This window comes from Parasteatoda tepidariorum, chromosome X2, assembly GCF_043381705.1.
Source record: "Parasteatoda tepidariorum isolate YZ-2023 chromosome X2, CAS_Ptep_4.0, whole genome shotgun sequence".
NCBI classification, from domain to species: Eukaryota; Metazoa; Arthropoda; class Arachnida; order Araneae; family Theridiidae; genus Parasteatoda; species Parasteatoda tepidariorum.
Window position 1 is genome coordinate 39,159,856 of NC_092215.1, and position 14,880 is coordinate 39,174,735.

The window sequence follows — 14,880 nt, forward strand, 5'->3', positions numbered from 1 at the left end:
ATCTTGAAATTTTCTTTGGCCATTTTCACCCTTCTATGTACCAAATTTAAGCTGTTTGGTTCTTCAAATGGTTAAATTCTATCAAATACGCAATTGAAAAAGCATTTTTTTAAAGTAATATAAATTTACCCAATTCTGCTTTGGATTGGATATAAATAACAATTCTTTTTGTTATTGCATAATCATTCTTCTAAGTACATAAGTAAAGATTAGTTTTTCAAAAATAGTTAGAAACAAAGAAAGAGTAATTGATTTCTAAATCCTATCATTTTATAATTATATTTCGGTGATGATAAATCCTATAATTCCAAGAATTAATAAATCAATTCTTTCTCGTTATTACATAATCACCCCTCTATGAACAAAAGCAATGATAAGATTTTCAAAACAATTAGAAACAAAAAGAATAATTGATTTTTTAATTCTACTATTCCATAATTAAATTTATAATGATTATAAATTCAATAATTCCATGGATTAAAAAAAATCAATTATTTTTTGTTATAACATAATCATCCTCTTTTATATAAAAGTAAATATAAACTTTTTCAAAATAATCGGACACAAAAAAAATAAATTGATTCTTAAATCCTATCATTCCATGATTATATTTCATTGAATATAAATCCTGTCTTTCCACGGATTTAAAAATCAGTTCTTTCTTATTGTAGCATAGTAATCATATGATAACTTTTTCAAAAAGTTAGAGAAAAAAGGAATTTGATTTTTAAATCTTTACATTTTTTGATTATATTTCATTGTATCTCTGTCACTATATAAATCTTATCATTTCATGGATTCAAAAATCAATTTTTTCTTGTTACAGCATTCTTGTATGTATCAACATTCAAGAACAAGCATTACAACATTCTTGTATGTATCAAAGTAAAGCTTACTTTGCTACAAATAGTTAGAATAAAAAAAAAGAAGTAAAAAATCATACACATAAAAAAACTACCTAATTATGTATGTCATGGGATTTAAAAATAAAGGTTTCTTTTTATTACAATATAGTATTAGATTAAAAAAAAATCTAATTTAATCCATGTTGCTTATTCATTAGCAAGCACGATTTTAAAAATAATAAAACAAAGAGAGTTCTCCATCAATAAAATAATATTGACCCTAAATACTCTTAGGAAAGAAAACTCCCAAAAATTTGTAACTTCACTTCTTTCTTCATAGAAAATCTATTGATTTGTTATCATACTCTAACTCTTCTTGAAAACTCGAAACAATGAAGAATAAGTTTTCTTTACTCAAGATACGTATCTCTCTACAAATAATCATTATCGTCGCTTTCATTTGTCGAGTTTCCAGATAAAGTTACCCCCCAACTGGGGTTACTGAAGTTGAAAAAGAAAATTTCTAGTCTGAAAGGGACATAGGGTAAATTTTAATCCAGTGAAATGGATGTGCTACGTGGTTAGTCAACGAGTTCTATGGGAGTATAAAAAGTGAAAGGGGGGAAAAAGGCAAAGTTGGCGAATTGAAGCCTGGTATCTATTGATTTTCTTCAACGTTCTACTTCCATCTTTCGTGTTCTCCTACATCCGGGACCTTTCCCTCTAGCCCTTCTACTTTCTCAGATGGTGAGCAATTTATTCTTTCCAACTCTTTTTGAAAAATCAAATGGGAGCACAACGAGCAGTCTTACAACTTCGCAGTTTTTGACGGGGGGGGGGAGACAGGGGAGTTCTTTTCTCCAAAGTAAAACGTAAACAACGCTTGAGGGAAAATTTTAGATCTGAATAAATACCTTGTTTAGTAATTGTTTGATATTTATTTTGCGTTTCTTCGGGAATGTTTGAATTGAAATAATTATTTTAGATTGTGATAGTTGATTAGAATTCTGATTACTAGGTGATATGTATGAGCCTATATTCGATGAACAAATATAGCATATATTCGATTAGATAAATTGTGAGTATGAATTTGACTATTCAGATAATTTTATCAAATCATCGGGTAATGAGGAAATAAATTAATGTCTTGAAAATAGTTGTAAAAGCTATATAATATTGATAATGTACTAAAAAAACATCTGAATAAATACCTTGTTTAGTAATTGTTTGATATTTATTTTGCGGTTCTTCGGGAATGTTTGAATTGAAATAAATATTTTATAATTATTTCAGATTGTGACAGTTGATTAGAATTCTGATTACTAGGTGATATGTATTTATGAACATATATTCGATGCACAAATATAGCATATATTCGATTAGATAAATTGTGAGTATGAATTTGACTATTCAGATGATTTTATCAAGTCATCGGGTAATGAGGAAATAAATTAATGTCGTGAAAATAGTTGTAAAAGCTATATAATATTGATAATGTACTAAAAAAACATCTGAATAAATACCTTGTTTAGTAATTGTTTGATATTTATTTTGCGTTTCTTCGGGAATGTTTGAATTTAAATAATTATTTTTGATTGTGATAGTTGATTAGAATTCTGATTACTAGGTGATACGTATTTATGAGCACATATTCGATGAACAAATATAGCATATATTCGATTAGATAAATTGTGAGTATGAATTTAACTATTTAGATAATTTTATCAAGTCATCGGAGAATGAGGAAATAAATTAATGTCGTGAAAATAGTTGTAAAAGCTATATAATATTGATAATGTGCTGAAAAAAATCTGAATAAATACCTTGTTTAGCAATTGTTTGATATTTATTTTGCGTTTCTTCGGGAATGTTTGAATGGAAATAATTATTTCAGATTGTGATAGTTGATTAGAATTCAGATTACTATGTGATATGTATTTATGAGCATATATTCGATGCACAAATATAGCATATATTTGATTAGAAAAATTGTGAGTATGAATTTAACTATTCAGATAATTTTATCAAGTTATTGGGAGAATGAGGAAACAAATTAATTTCGTGAAAATAGTTGTAAAAGCTATATAATATTGATAATGTACTAAAAGAACATCTGAATAAATACTTTGTTTAGTAATTGTTTGATATTTATTTTGCTTTTTTTCGGGAATGTTTGAATTGAAATAATTATTTTAGATTGTGATAGTTGATTAGAATTCTGATTGCTAGGTGATATGTATTTATGAGCATATATTCGATGCACAAATATAGCATATATTTGATTAGAAAAATTGTGAGTATGAAATTACCTATTCAGATAATTTTTTCAAGTCATAGGAAAATGAGGAAATAAATTAATGTCGTGAAAATAGTTGTGAAAGCTATATAATATTGATAATGTACTAAAAACGCAATTAATACGGCTTTAAATATCATAGCTATTCAAATTTGGAAGAAAACATTAAAAAAGAAAGATTATTCTTTTTTATGTTTTGAATTTTCATAATAAATTTGTTTTGTAAGACATACGAGCTTAGCTGAAGTTTACAGGAATCTCATGGTCCTTGAAAGATTTGAGTAGCAGTAGTAAATTTAGGTTAATGCTAGGATATATTTATTATTTTAATAAACCACTTTATCGTTTGAAATAGTGGTTTGTTCGTTCGTTGTAGTGGAACTGGACGTCTTAGACCATTACGGCCCTTTGTTAAGTGGTTTAACAAGCGGGATTTTCATTCTTTCTTTGGAAAACATTTTCAGTGGTTGTTACACTGAAATTAAAATATAGACATATGTTTTATTTTTGTTACCACTTTTTAAAATTTTCAAGCCCCGTGCTGGGAACCCTAATTTAATTTTAGTACATAAGTTTCACTATTTTTTCCCGACGAAATGACTTTTATATAATTATAAAGTAGTATTTTTAAATGTCTAGACTTGCCAATCTATAGTTAATATAAAAAGACAATTTTTGTTACATTAACATCGTAACTTGTGCTCTCTAGTTAATTCGAGTGTGATAAGCAGACCAAACTGTGCACACTCGAGATAATTCGAGCTGCGTTTTATTTTATGTTGCTATAACTTTTCACACTCGAATATAATCGAGAATTGAAACTAACAATGTGAAAGCTAAGAAAAAGAAATCGTTTTATTGATGTTTAATTATTAACATAGGGCTGTAAGCTATTACACATATTTATTCAAGAATAAAATATACAGAGATGCCAACTTTCTCCGGACAGCAAATATATATTCTAAAGTGATAGTTTATCAATTGTGATTATATATCAAAGTAGTATATCAAAATTAAGCATATCAAAATTAAGCATATATCAAATTAAGCATACCAGGTAAGCATATCAAAATTCTAAGTATTGATAACTTTTATTTATTTATTTATTTATTTTTGAAATTTGATTTAGAAAAACTAGATAACACTGGTTACAAATAGAGTTTAAATTTAAATGCGAAGCGCCATTTTACTCGTGCTAGGATTTATAAAGTATTGTCAAAATAAAACTAAATTCCCCGAACTTGTCTATTAAATTCTCTACCACCTTTAAAAATATTGCCCAGAAAAGGGTGTAGCTCTTGCCAACCATGGTTCTTCTTGAACCATGGTTTTTTCATAGAGAAAAATTTTAAAAATTTCAGACAAATTTAGAAATTTCATGTGAAAATCAATATATATATATATAGAATGAAGGTGGTTAGTATAGACAAATGAAATATTTCTGTTATTTATCACTCGAAATTTCTCTGTAAATTTTGGCAGATCGACAAAGCTATATTACACTTTTATGTAAAGTGGCATGACAAAACACTTTGTAAATTATTAAACTACAAAACAAGAATTGTTTGGTGGAAAGTAACTTTTTTATTTTTGCATTAATTGCAACTTTAGGCTATTTTTAATCTTTGTTTTTAACTATAGGAGTTATTATATTATTAATGAAAAAGCTTATTGCATATTTTAATAAACACACTTCTCTGGTTCAGGTCGAAATTACGATTTGCAGATGGATGGATGATGTGTAAATGTATTCTTCCTGCAAAACAGGTCACTACGTATGCGTGTGGCACGAGTCTAATTCTTGGCTATAGATGGCGCCACTGGAAAACAAGGAGAAGCGTATCTCTCTGCCCTGAAAATAGGCTTATCTGTGGCATGTAGCGTAAGACAACAGCAACAATTATCACATTCGATATATCTTTTTTTAATTAACGAATATTAAACTTAACTAATTTCTGTAATCAGTTCTTTTTTACATTCCAGCTCAGCCATATTCTATGTTTTCGTTCTATTTTAGCATTTTCTGCATTCAATTTAATTTCATTTATTTATTTTTGTTTCTTTAAAAAAAATACTAAATGGAAGTTTATGTTGATGACTGCCATTCTAATAAACCTTCTCCCTAAATAAACTACCAAGAGTGAAAATCAACCGAAACTCGTTCTTTAGGTATTATATTATTAATGAAAAAGCTTATTGCATATTTTAATAATCACACTTCTCTGGTTCAGTTCAAAATTACGATCTGCAGATGGATGTCTGGTGTGTAAATGTATCCTTCCTGCAAAACAGACTACTACGTATGCGTGTGGCAAAAGTCTAATTCTTGGCTATAGAGGGCACCACTGGAAAACAAGGAGAAGCGTATCGCTCTGCCCTAAAAATAGGCTTATCTGTGGCATGTAGCGTAAGACAACAGCAACAATTATCACATTCGATATGTCTTTTTTTAATTTACGAATATTAAACTGAACTTAATTCTGAAATCAGTTCTTTTTTACATTCCAGCTCAGCCATATTCTATGTTGTCGTTCATATTTCAGCATTTTCTGCATTCAATTTAACTTATTTTTGTTTTTTTTTTAAAAATACTAAATGGAAGTTTATGTTGATGACTGCCATTCTAATAAACCTTCTTCCTAGATAAACAACCAAGAGTGAAAATCAACCTAAACACGTACTTTATCTCTTCTATATAAATATTTTTGGAGGCTCGAGCTAAAATATGTATTTAAAGCGCGATAGAAAAATATAAATGAAAATGAAGTGAAGCTTTGAAAGTACTTTTTTCTCCAGCAACATAGAGAAATCTGATGTCTTCATCTTCCTTGGAATTTTAAGACATAAGTCTCAGCCTAGTTAGATCGCTAATGGGTAAAGGCTTGCACTATTAAAAGTTAAGAAGACATAATTTTTCATATCGCCTTAAGCCGTAAAAGCGTTCATATTTCCTTCGCTCGTTTAGAGACCACCCCTTTTGGACTTGAGAACTTTGGAAAAGTAAGGAGTCTGTTGCAAGTTTTAAATAGTTTGTGAACTTAGACTCCTTATAAAGTTTTAAAAACATTTTTTAGTATTTTTTTTTAGAATGCTACAATTTATTAAATATGATTATTATGGATGTTCTTCCCAGCATTAAAAGTCGGAAATTATTATTTTAATATACAATATTTAACTAATAAATGTAATTACTTTTTTCTGTTTGTTCATCTTAAAATTTAAACTATCTCATCAAGTCCTCTTTCAAAGCTTATTTAACTATTTGTACAATAGGTCTTTTTAACGGGGTATAAAAAAAAGACGCAACCATTAAGAGTTTTTGATACAAGACAATTGAATAATAATATAATACACGCTCCAAACAATGCTTAGAGACCCCTAATTTAAATTTTATTTCATTTTTCAACCGTCGTTGATCAGGGGACCCAATTTTTACTTTAAAACTACCAATGTTCAACTCCATGGTTTTGAACCTAATCCCGAAGACGAGGGAACTCTTAAATCAAGTTTTGGAAGAAGCCTTTGTGGACGACATTTTGATGGAACCTATCCACATTTGTGTTAACCTCTTCGAGACGGGTGAGTCATATATGCATTCTCAGGTAGTCGATGATCATGGTAAACACGATAAAACTGGTAGCTCAACTCTATTTATCGCTGTTTATTTGTGGACAGGGTAATGATAGTTTGCTTTATTTAATTAACCACTACTTTGTTCGAATTAAAAATGTATAGATATTTTTTAACGCACAAGGATTGGATGCGTTAGATTTAAAGTGAAAGCAAAATTATGTCTGTCAAATCAGCTATGCCCAAACTTAAACTACCGCTTTTTATTTTTTACTATCCTGATTCTGATTCCGTACGAATACACTTATCACTAGCCCGTCCCGAAAAGGTTAAATGGAGAGCAAAACCATGAAAACGTCCTACGTGTAGCTGAACGGCAAGGGTACTCTAATCCAAGATTCTTCTACCACTGAGGATGCTTTACGTTTGCACTGTGGTCGGTATGAGCCACGTGGGGAATTCTTATTGACCAGTCATTGCAGGAATTTGAAATTAAGTCATCTGATTGGGAGGCGACCGTTCTATCCCCTGAGGCACCACGGCTCAAATGAGTTAAATTGAGCTAATTATACAACTTTCTGAGCCGTTGGTACAAATAAATTAAGTTGTCACTCTTTGCGGGACAGAAAATTACATGCAAAAATTTAGTGAAGGAAATGCAAGAGAATTGTGGTCATTGTATGCAAAGTCGCTATGTAGCTATTTGCCTTATCGTAACATTTTTCAAAGTGGTTGCTTAAAAACGGTTTCGTTTAAGAGATTAAAAAAGTTGCACTATTTAAAAGTCCCCCCCCCCTGAGAGAGCTGATCTAATCTTGTTTTACGAGCTGGGTGCCTGGGCCGCGCAGTCTCCCCTATCCCATCCATCGTGTATTATTTATCGTTGTATAAGTTCGTTGAGATCAGCAGGCGATGTGGTAGCTGTCAAGGGGATTCAAGCGCCTTGCTTGAATAAATAATAATAATGAAAATAAAATGAAGCAGCGCTTTAAACTATGTGTGGCTTTAGTTTTGGGTGCAGGTTGATGGTCAGCGTGGTTGAGCGCTTGATAGAGTTTTCAATATTGTTGTTGTTCCCCTGAGAGAGCTGGAACATAGTTCCATTATATATGAACTGATGAATAACACATGCTGACGTGTGAAAAAATAATTTTGAATCAAAATTTTTTAAACTAGGAATCATCTACAGGGATGCCAACTGCTCCGCATGCTAAATTTTAAATAATTTTCTGATGAATTAAATAATAAAACTGGTGGAATATGGATAAGTATTCCTACACTTTAGATAATTGCTTTATATGATACTTTAAATTTTTCATACGAAATGGAGGAAAAATGACTTAAAATGATAAATATTCAACTAAAAATAACTTGAGTTTCGTTACCACTCGAAAATATTTTTTTACGAAGCGGAAATTGGCATCTTTGCATATACTTCGCAACCACAAGAATAATTTTCTCAAAAAGCGTGGTAAGTTGGCAGTCTTGTCAATGATGTAGCATAGCGGTGTTTTGTATGAACATTTGAAGTATTTATACGTAGTGTTGGTAAAAATAGCTTTAAATCTCAAGCTTTCTAAATCCAAAATCACAAATACAAAACCGTTAGAAAATATTCGCTACAAAATCAAAGCTGCCTACTTTCTACTCTTTTTTCAAAAAATTATTCCAATGGTTTTTTTAACACGTTCACGCCGGGGTGACTCACCGGTGGGTCACGCTTGATTGTCTCATCTTGGCAGCGCACCGGAGTAAAAACTGGTAACAATAAATTTCGTTTTTTAGTTTATTTTCGGGAATAATAAAAATCCATAACTACCAATTGTTTTTAACGGATGCAATTTTTATATTGAATTGCTTCTTCGCCGTGATAAATTTCCTTACAGTGAATTGTAATTGTTGAGAATATATTAACTCCTCCCGAATATTATCTAATATTGAAATAGTTCTTCTACCAATATTTTCTCTTTCCCCGTACCAGTATTTTCACTTTTCCCGGCGTGAACGTGTTAAACGTATTATTTTTCAATCATTTAAGCTTGTTTTTCACACCACAAAGTTTAAATGATTTAAAAGCTCATATGCAAAGTCACTTTGTTCCAATATTTTCGTGGTGAGGTTTTCAAAAGGTTGGTTAATTTATCAAAAATTTTTAGAGGTTCGGTTTTTAAATGCCTACTAATCTATAAAATCTTTTGCAAAAAGCGTATTGCAGACCTGCCAACTTTTAATCCCTTCCATTATCATTTTTCCCAGTGATATTAAAATGGAATTAAATTTTCAATTTTAAGCAAAAAAGTACTCTGTATTTGACACAAATTAAGCTGACAGCCATGATAGTAACGCATATTAATATTTGTGCTTAGTTTTTTTAAGAATATGGGTGATCAAAATCATTTAAAAATTAAGTTTATAAATGAAAAAATAGTATATATTTACTACCACTTTAAATATGAAAAAAAAATTTTACGCCAAATGCGTAAAAGTTGGCAGGTAAGGATAAGTTGGCAAGCTTGCGAAAGAGAACAAGTTTCAGGCCTGAAAGTTGGACGGAAAAGAGAAATTACTTATAGAACTATTTCAATGATAGATAATTTCCGGAAAGAGTAATAATAATAATAATCAATTCATTGCTATTAATTGTTTCACAGGGAAGAAGCACTTCCATATATAAATTGTATCCGTTAAAAAAATTTGGTAGTTATGGATATTTTACTATTCCCGAGAAAAGCCAAAAAGGAAATTTATTTGTTACCAGATTTTACTCCTTTCCGTCTTGATATATATGGACTTTCAGCTACTATTCAGGATCTACTGATGTTCGTAACACTATGAATCTTTTTGCACTAGCCCTTTCCACGTTATTGCAACGTAATTAAATTGGGCTTTAATGAGAAACTTTATCTTAGAATTTTTTTTTCTATTGACACTTTAGAGACCAGAGTCTTTTTCTGAAAATAGTCCTTATTTTCATTAAAAATTCTAAATATAAATATAAAATAATGTCATTATTTAGATTAACCCTTTTTTATAAAGCGTTATGAACACACCGATTACATAATCTAGCACAAAAGCACCAAGATCGGGCACTCTTCTACCTGCAAACTAGTAAGTTACGAGTGCACATAATCCAGTTATCAGGGTTGTCACGATCAAGAAGAGGTTTGAAACTGTAGCGAAAAATGCGAAAAATATGCATGTTTTAACACGTTCACGCCTGGGTGACCCACCGGTGGGTCACGCTAGATTGTCTCATCTTGGCAGCGCACCGGAGTAAAAACTGGGAACAATATATTTCTTTCTTAGTTTTTTTCCGGGAATAATAAAAATCCATAACTACTAATTGTTTTTAATGGATGCAACTTTTATATTGAATTGCTTCTTCGATGTGATAAATTTCCTTACAGTGAATTGTTATTGTTGAGAATAGATTAACTCCTCCCGAATATTATCTAATATTGAAATAGTTCTTCTACCAGAATTTTCTCTTTTCCCGTACCAGTATTTTCACTTTTCCCGGCGTAAACGTGTTAATTTATTTCTGAATACCAAAAATACTTAATTTGAAGGAAATATAAATTGCTTATATTATTAATTGCAATATAAATATAATTGCAAAGCTTAAGAATTCTGTTACTCAAGTTGTACCTAAATTTAAACATTTTAAATCAACATTGAGAAACCTAAGCTACAATTTTTTTTCTCAGTCTGTAGTCCCTAGTACATATTAGCCAGTTGTCAAAAATGATAGCTTATTCTTTGGAAAACTGTCAGATACAGTTCATTTTATTAAATAGAATACTCTGATGAAGAAATTAAATAAAACGTTGGTGTTCATCGTAAAATATTTATAAAAAAAAATTTCGCGTCTCGAGAACTTTCAGAACTTTCGTATTTTCAGAATAAACCAAAATCTCGCATAAGTTTGTGTTTAACACGTTGAGCCAACGCCTCCTATAACTGAAAGCCGCCACACGGTTTCTTATGGGTAGTCCGATCAGACCACTGTGAAGGAAATCTACTTTCCGAACGAGTCATTTACTACAGAATATAGTTACAAAAACAAAGTGGTAGCAAATATATGACTAAAAATTTATTTTATTTATGAATATTATTGGCTTGCCTTATTCACTTGTCAACCACTACAGATTAAATTCTCAAATATATAAGATAAATTTCTCTCAATTACTTTAATAAAAGGTTTTGGGTACATGCGCACAACTGGTTCGCTTTTTATGCAGCCTGCGCGGACTACTTATGAAAGACCGTGTGGAGGCTTCTTGATGCAGGAGGTGATGGTTGAGCACCGCGTCAGTCATCGGTGGCTGAGACTGGACTTTCCATTTAGGCCACGTCAGCCACCGGTGGCTGACACTGAAATTACATTTAGGCTGAGTTTGCCACCGCTTGCTGACACTGACCTTTCTCATAGGCCACGAAAAACAGCTGGCTGAAAGCGTATAACATGATATAGAACTATGAAATTTCCACTCTTCTATGGAATTGCATAAAATGTATTCAAGATTTACTTAATTATAGTGATTCTTGGTTTAATAAATTCAATTTAGTTGATATTTATCCACCACTATTTTCAAACAATTCGTAGGCTTATATAATTCGCCTCTTTTGTCAGATAAATCATGATAAACCATCTAAAAAAATGGCAAAATCCGTCTAATATTTGCAAATTTAGTTTGTAGTTATTTACCGTGGCAGGAAAGGCAAGTCATGTAAAATTTGCGTGGCGCTCAACCATTTCCTCCTACAACAAAAAGCCTCCGCACGGTCTTATATAAGTAGTCCGCGCAGACTGTTTAAAAAGTGAACCAGTTGTGCGCATGAACCCAAAACCTATTATAAGAGTAATTGAGAGAAATTTATCATATATATTTGAGAATTAAATCTGTAGTGGTTGACAAGTGAGTAATTCAAACCAATAATATTCATAAATAAAACAAATTTTTAGTCATATATTTGCTACCACTTTCTTATTTTAACTAAATTTTGTATTAAATGACTCGTTCGGAAAGTGGATATCCTTCACAGTTGTCTGATCGGACTACCTATAAAAAACCGTGTGGATTCTTTCAGTTATAGGAGGCGTTGGCTCAACTTGTTAACCCTACTAAACCTAACCCTATCCACACAAAAACCCTATTAAACCTTTTTTAGAATGTGAAGCAACTGTTATCACTGTCGACAGGTATATTTTGTTTAAGACTAGGATTACGGACGTTTCTTATATACCTATCTCTACGGACACACGTCAATTTGACGTATGAAAGAATTGTGATTCTTAATTTAATAAATTTAATTTAGTAGATTTTTATCCACCACTATTTCTAAATAATTCGTAGGCCTATATAATTCACCACTTCATATTTCAAAATTTACTTTGTTGTTATTTACCATTTTTTTAATAATTTTCGCGTGTCCGGAGCAGTTGGCATCTCTGCACTTAGAAACCAATGTATATGTATACTATAAGAAAAAAAATGAAGATATGAGATATATATTTATGAAATATTCTAGTATTTTATGTTTCAATACTCGAACTAAGCAACTGAAACCTTCAAAATCTGACACTCTGACATCAATTGACATTCTGCGTTTGTTCTTTCTATTATTTCTTATCGGCAACAGTTGTTTATCACTTGTTTTATTTGAGATAACGAATCGAAGTATTGTCGGTACATTCCTATTTATTATTGATGTTATAATTGCTTGTTTACTTAAACTTTTATCTAAATTATGATCGCGTCAAATTGACGTATATCAGTAGAAATAGGTATACCAGATAGAGAATTTCAATATTTCAATGCTTTTGAGGTAAATAGCATTTAATATATATTTACTTCGATCAATGGTTAAAAGTCATTACCAGAGATAAAATAAAAATTGAAACGGGTTTTATAATTTTCCTTTCAAAAGTCGAAATCCGTCAAAATGACGTGTCCCATAAACCTAGTGTTAAAACCCTTTTCAAAAGAATTTAAAAAGTTTATTTTTAAAAGATGTTTAGATGCTTGATTACAAAAATTTAAAAAATATATATATATCTCCCACTTTTTGACCAAATTCTATGAATTTGAAAGTCCCCTACTTATTTGAGATTAAAAATAAAATAATGTTTCGGTTGATTCAAATTTTGGAAAACTCGATTACTTTACGTTTCCATTAAAATTTGAATTAAATATATTTTATTCTATTCTAGAGTTTTACATTTTAAAAAAGTTGAAATCGGAACGATTTAATCCCCTCCCTTAGCATGGCATCAAATTCAAATGTCAAGGCAATTTCCTTCAACAAAAGAAACCTTTATATTCCTCTCTGCTTTATATAAGTCTTTACATTTCCTTTCTAACGATGAGTTCATTTCCTTTTTTACGAAACAAAATACTGTTTGGAAACATTTTTGTCGTCCTAAAAAAAGTTCCAAAATTAGCTTAACTTGAGTCTGTTTAAAAAATTTTATTTGTTATTGCTGATTTCAGAAAAGTTTATCTTGTAGCTTTGCTATATAAATGCTCCTAAATAGCTTTTTATATTTCTATTTATCCACTATTTAAACTCTGTATGATTTTTTTTGAGGTTTATTTTTCGTATTTGAATTAGTATGTTTCCGATTTCTCCAGAGTTTGGTTACACAGGGGTTGAAGTTATTCCTAAGATTCAGGACTTTGCCTTTTTAAAAAGAAAATCAGAGAGGAAGTTACTTTTTGATTTCTCTAATGTTGTGGAATTTTGTATGTACCTGAGACTGACACAAATTATAAAAACTTAAGAGTCAGTATTTTTAGAAATAAAACTATTTCTTGCGCCTAATTTAGGATAGTAATTAGCAGCGAATATTTGAATATTAAAAAAAAATCAATGATTTTTTTTGTAGTTTCTTTTTCGTATTTGAATTAATATGATTAAAAGTTCTTTAGAGTTTGGTAATGACAGGGGGGGGGTGAAGTTATCTCAAAGTATGAGGATCTTGCTTTTATAAAATGAAAATCGGTGAGGAAGTTACTTTTCGATTTCTCTAATGCTAAGAGAATTTATATACCAGTGACTAACACAGTTAATAAAAATCCGAGAACCAGATTTTATTTAAATAAAACCATTTCTTATGCCTAATTTATGAAAGTAAATAGCAGCTAATATGTGAATATTAAATACCTGTTCTCAAAAAATAATTTTCCTGCATTTACTATTAATTTTAAAACAATGTATATAAGCTTACACAGAAATCAGGCTCTGGTTAGGTTTACTTCTTATTGGAATTTATTTTTCTATATATGCTCACCAATAACGCGCAATTCAAGATCTGCGTGGTGTCATTTATTTTTTCACCGCAATCTATATGCTTAAATTTTCATCTTGGCTACACATAGTAACATGTATAGTTGTCACTTATTCAGCTTTTTTAATAGCAAACCTTTAAGACAATTTAATTTTTTCAGAATATCATGGTCTGTGTGATACAGTTTACGACTTTGTTATTATTCCCTGTATTATAATATTTAATTTCTTTTCATCGCTTGTTATGTAAAAACAAAGTTTATGAATCACAATTAACGCTTTTTCAAGGAGGCAAAATTTCAAAACCTCCAACACCTTTATTAATAACTGTTGTAGAGAACTTACTATTGAGTCAAGACAATATTAGATACCGTTTCTGATTATGATGTAAAAGTTTGCTTCTTGCTAAAAGAATGAAACATGTTACAACATTGTTAGTAGCTGTTGCAGAGATCTTATTACTCAATTCAGACATTATACATCAGGCTAGATCCCCTGAATTAGACAGGCCGATTTATCATTTATTGTTGGAGCAAAGAGCTAACATAAGCACAGCTAATAAATATTTTCAAGTGGTAGTTTATTACACTGGTTATCATAAATTAAGGAAAAATCACAAAAATAGCGATAACTCTTTCAAAAGTAAGCCAAACCGTGCAAAATTTGCATATGTTGTCCACTAAGAGTAGCTGAGTAAAATTGCAATATGCAAATTAGTGGCGCTGCACTCGGCTTACGTCATCTGCCTGGAGCATAAAAGTCCAAGTTTGAGAGAAAGCACACAAATTTTACTGTGATTGCGACATTGAAAATCTGAGATAGCCAATTCGTAATAATGACCTCTAGGCATCATTTGCCTGAAGAACTACGATGGAGAGC

At 30.6% G+C, this 14,880-nt stretch overlaps 1 long non-coding RNA gene across 1 annotated transcript in view; it reads left to right on the forward strand.

Moving 5' to 3' along the window:
• The first annotated feature begins 1,338 nt into the window (after positions 1–1,338).
• LOC139427294 (uncharacterized) overlaps positions 1,339–14,880 on the forward strand; it is a 25,276-nt gene continuing 11,734 nt past the window's right edge. Inside the window, exons 1-2 of the long non-coding RNA XR_011638413.1 lie at positions 1,339–1,592; positions 4,848–5,023. This is a non-coding gene — a long non-coding RNA (uncharacterized lncRNA). The remainder of the gene's footprint in view (positions 1,593–4,847; positions 5,024–14,880) is intronic.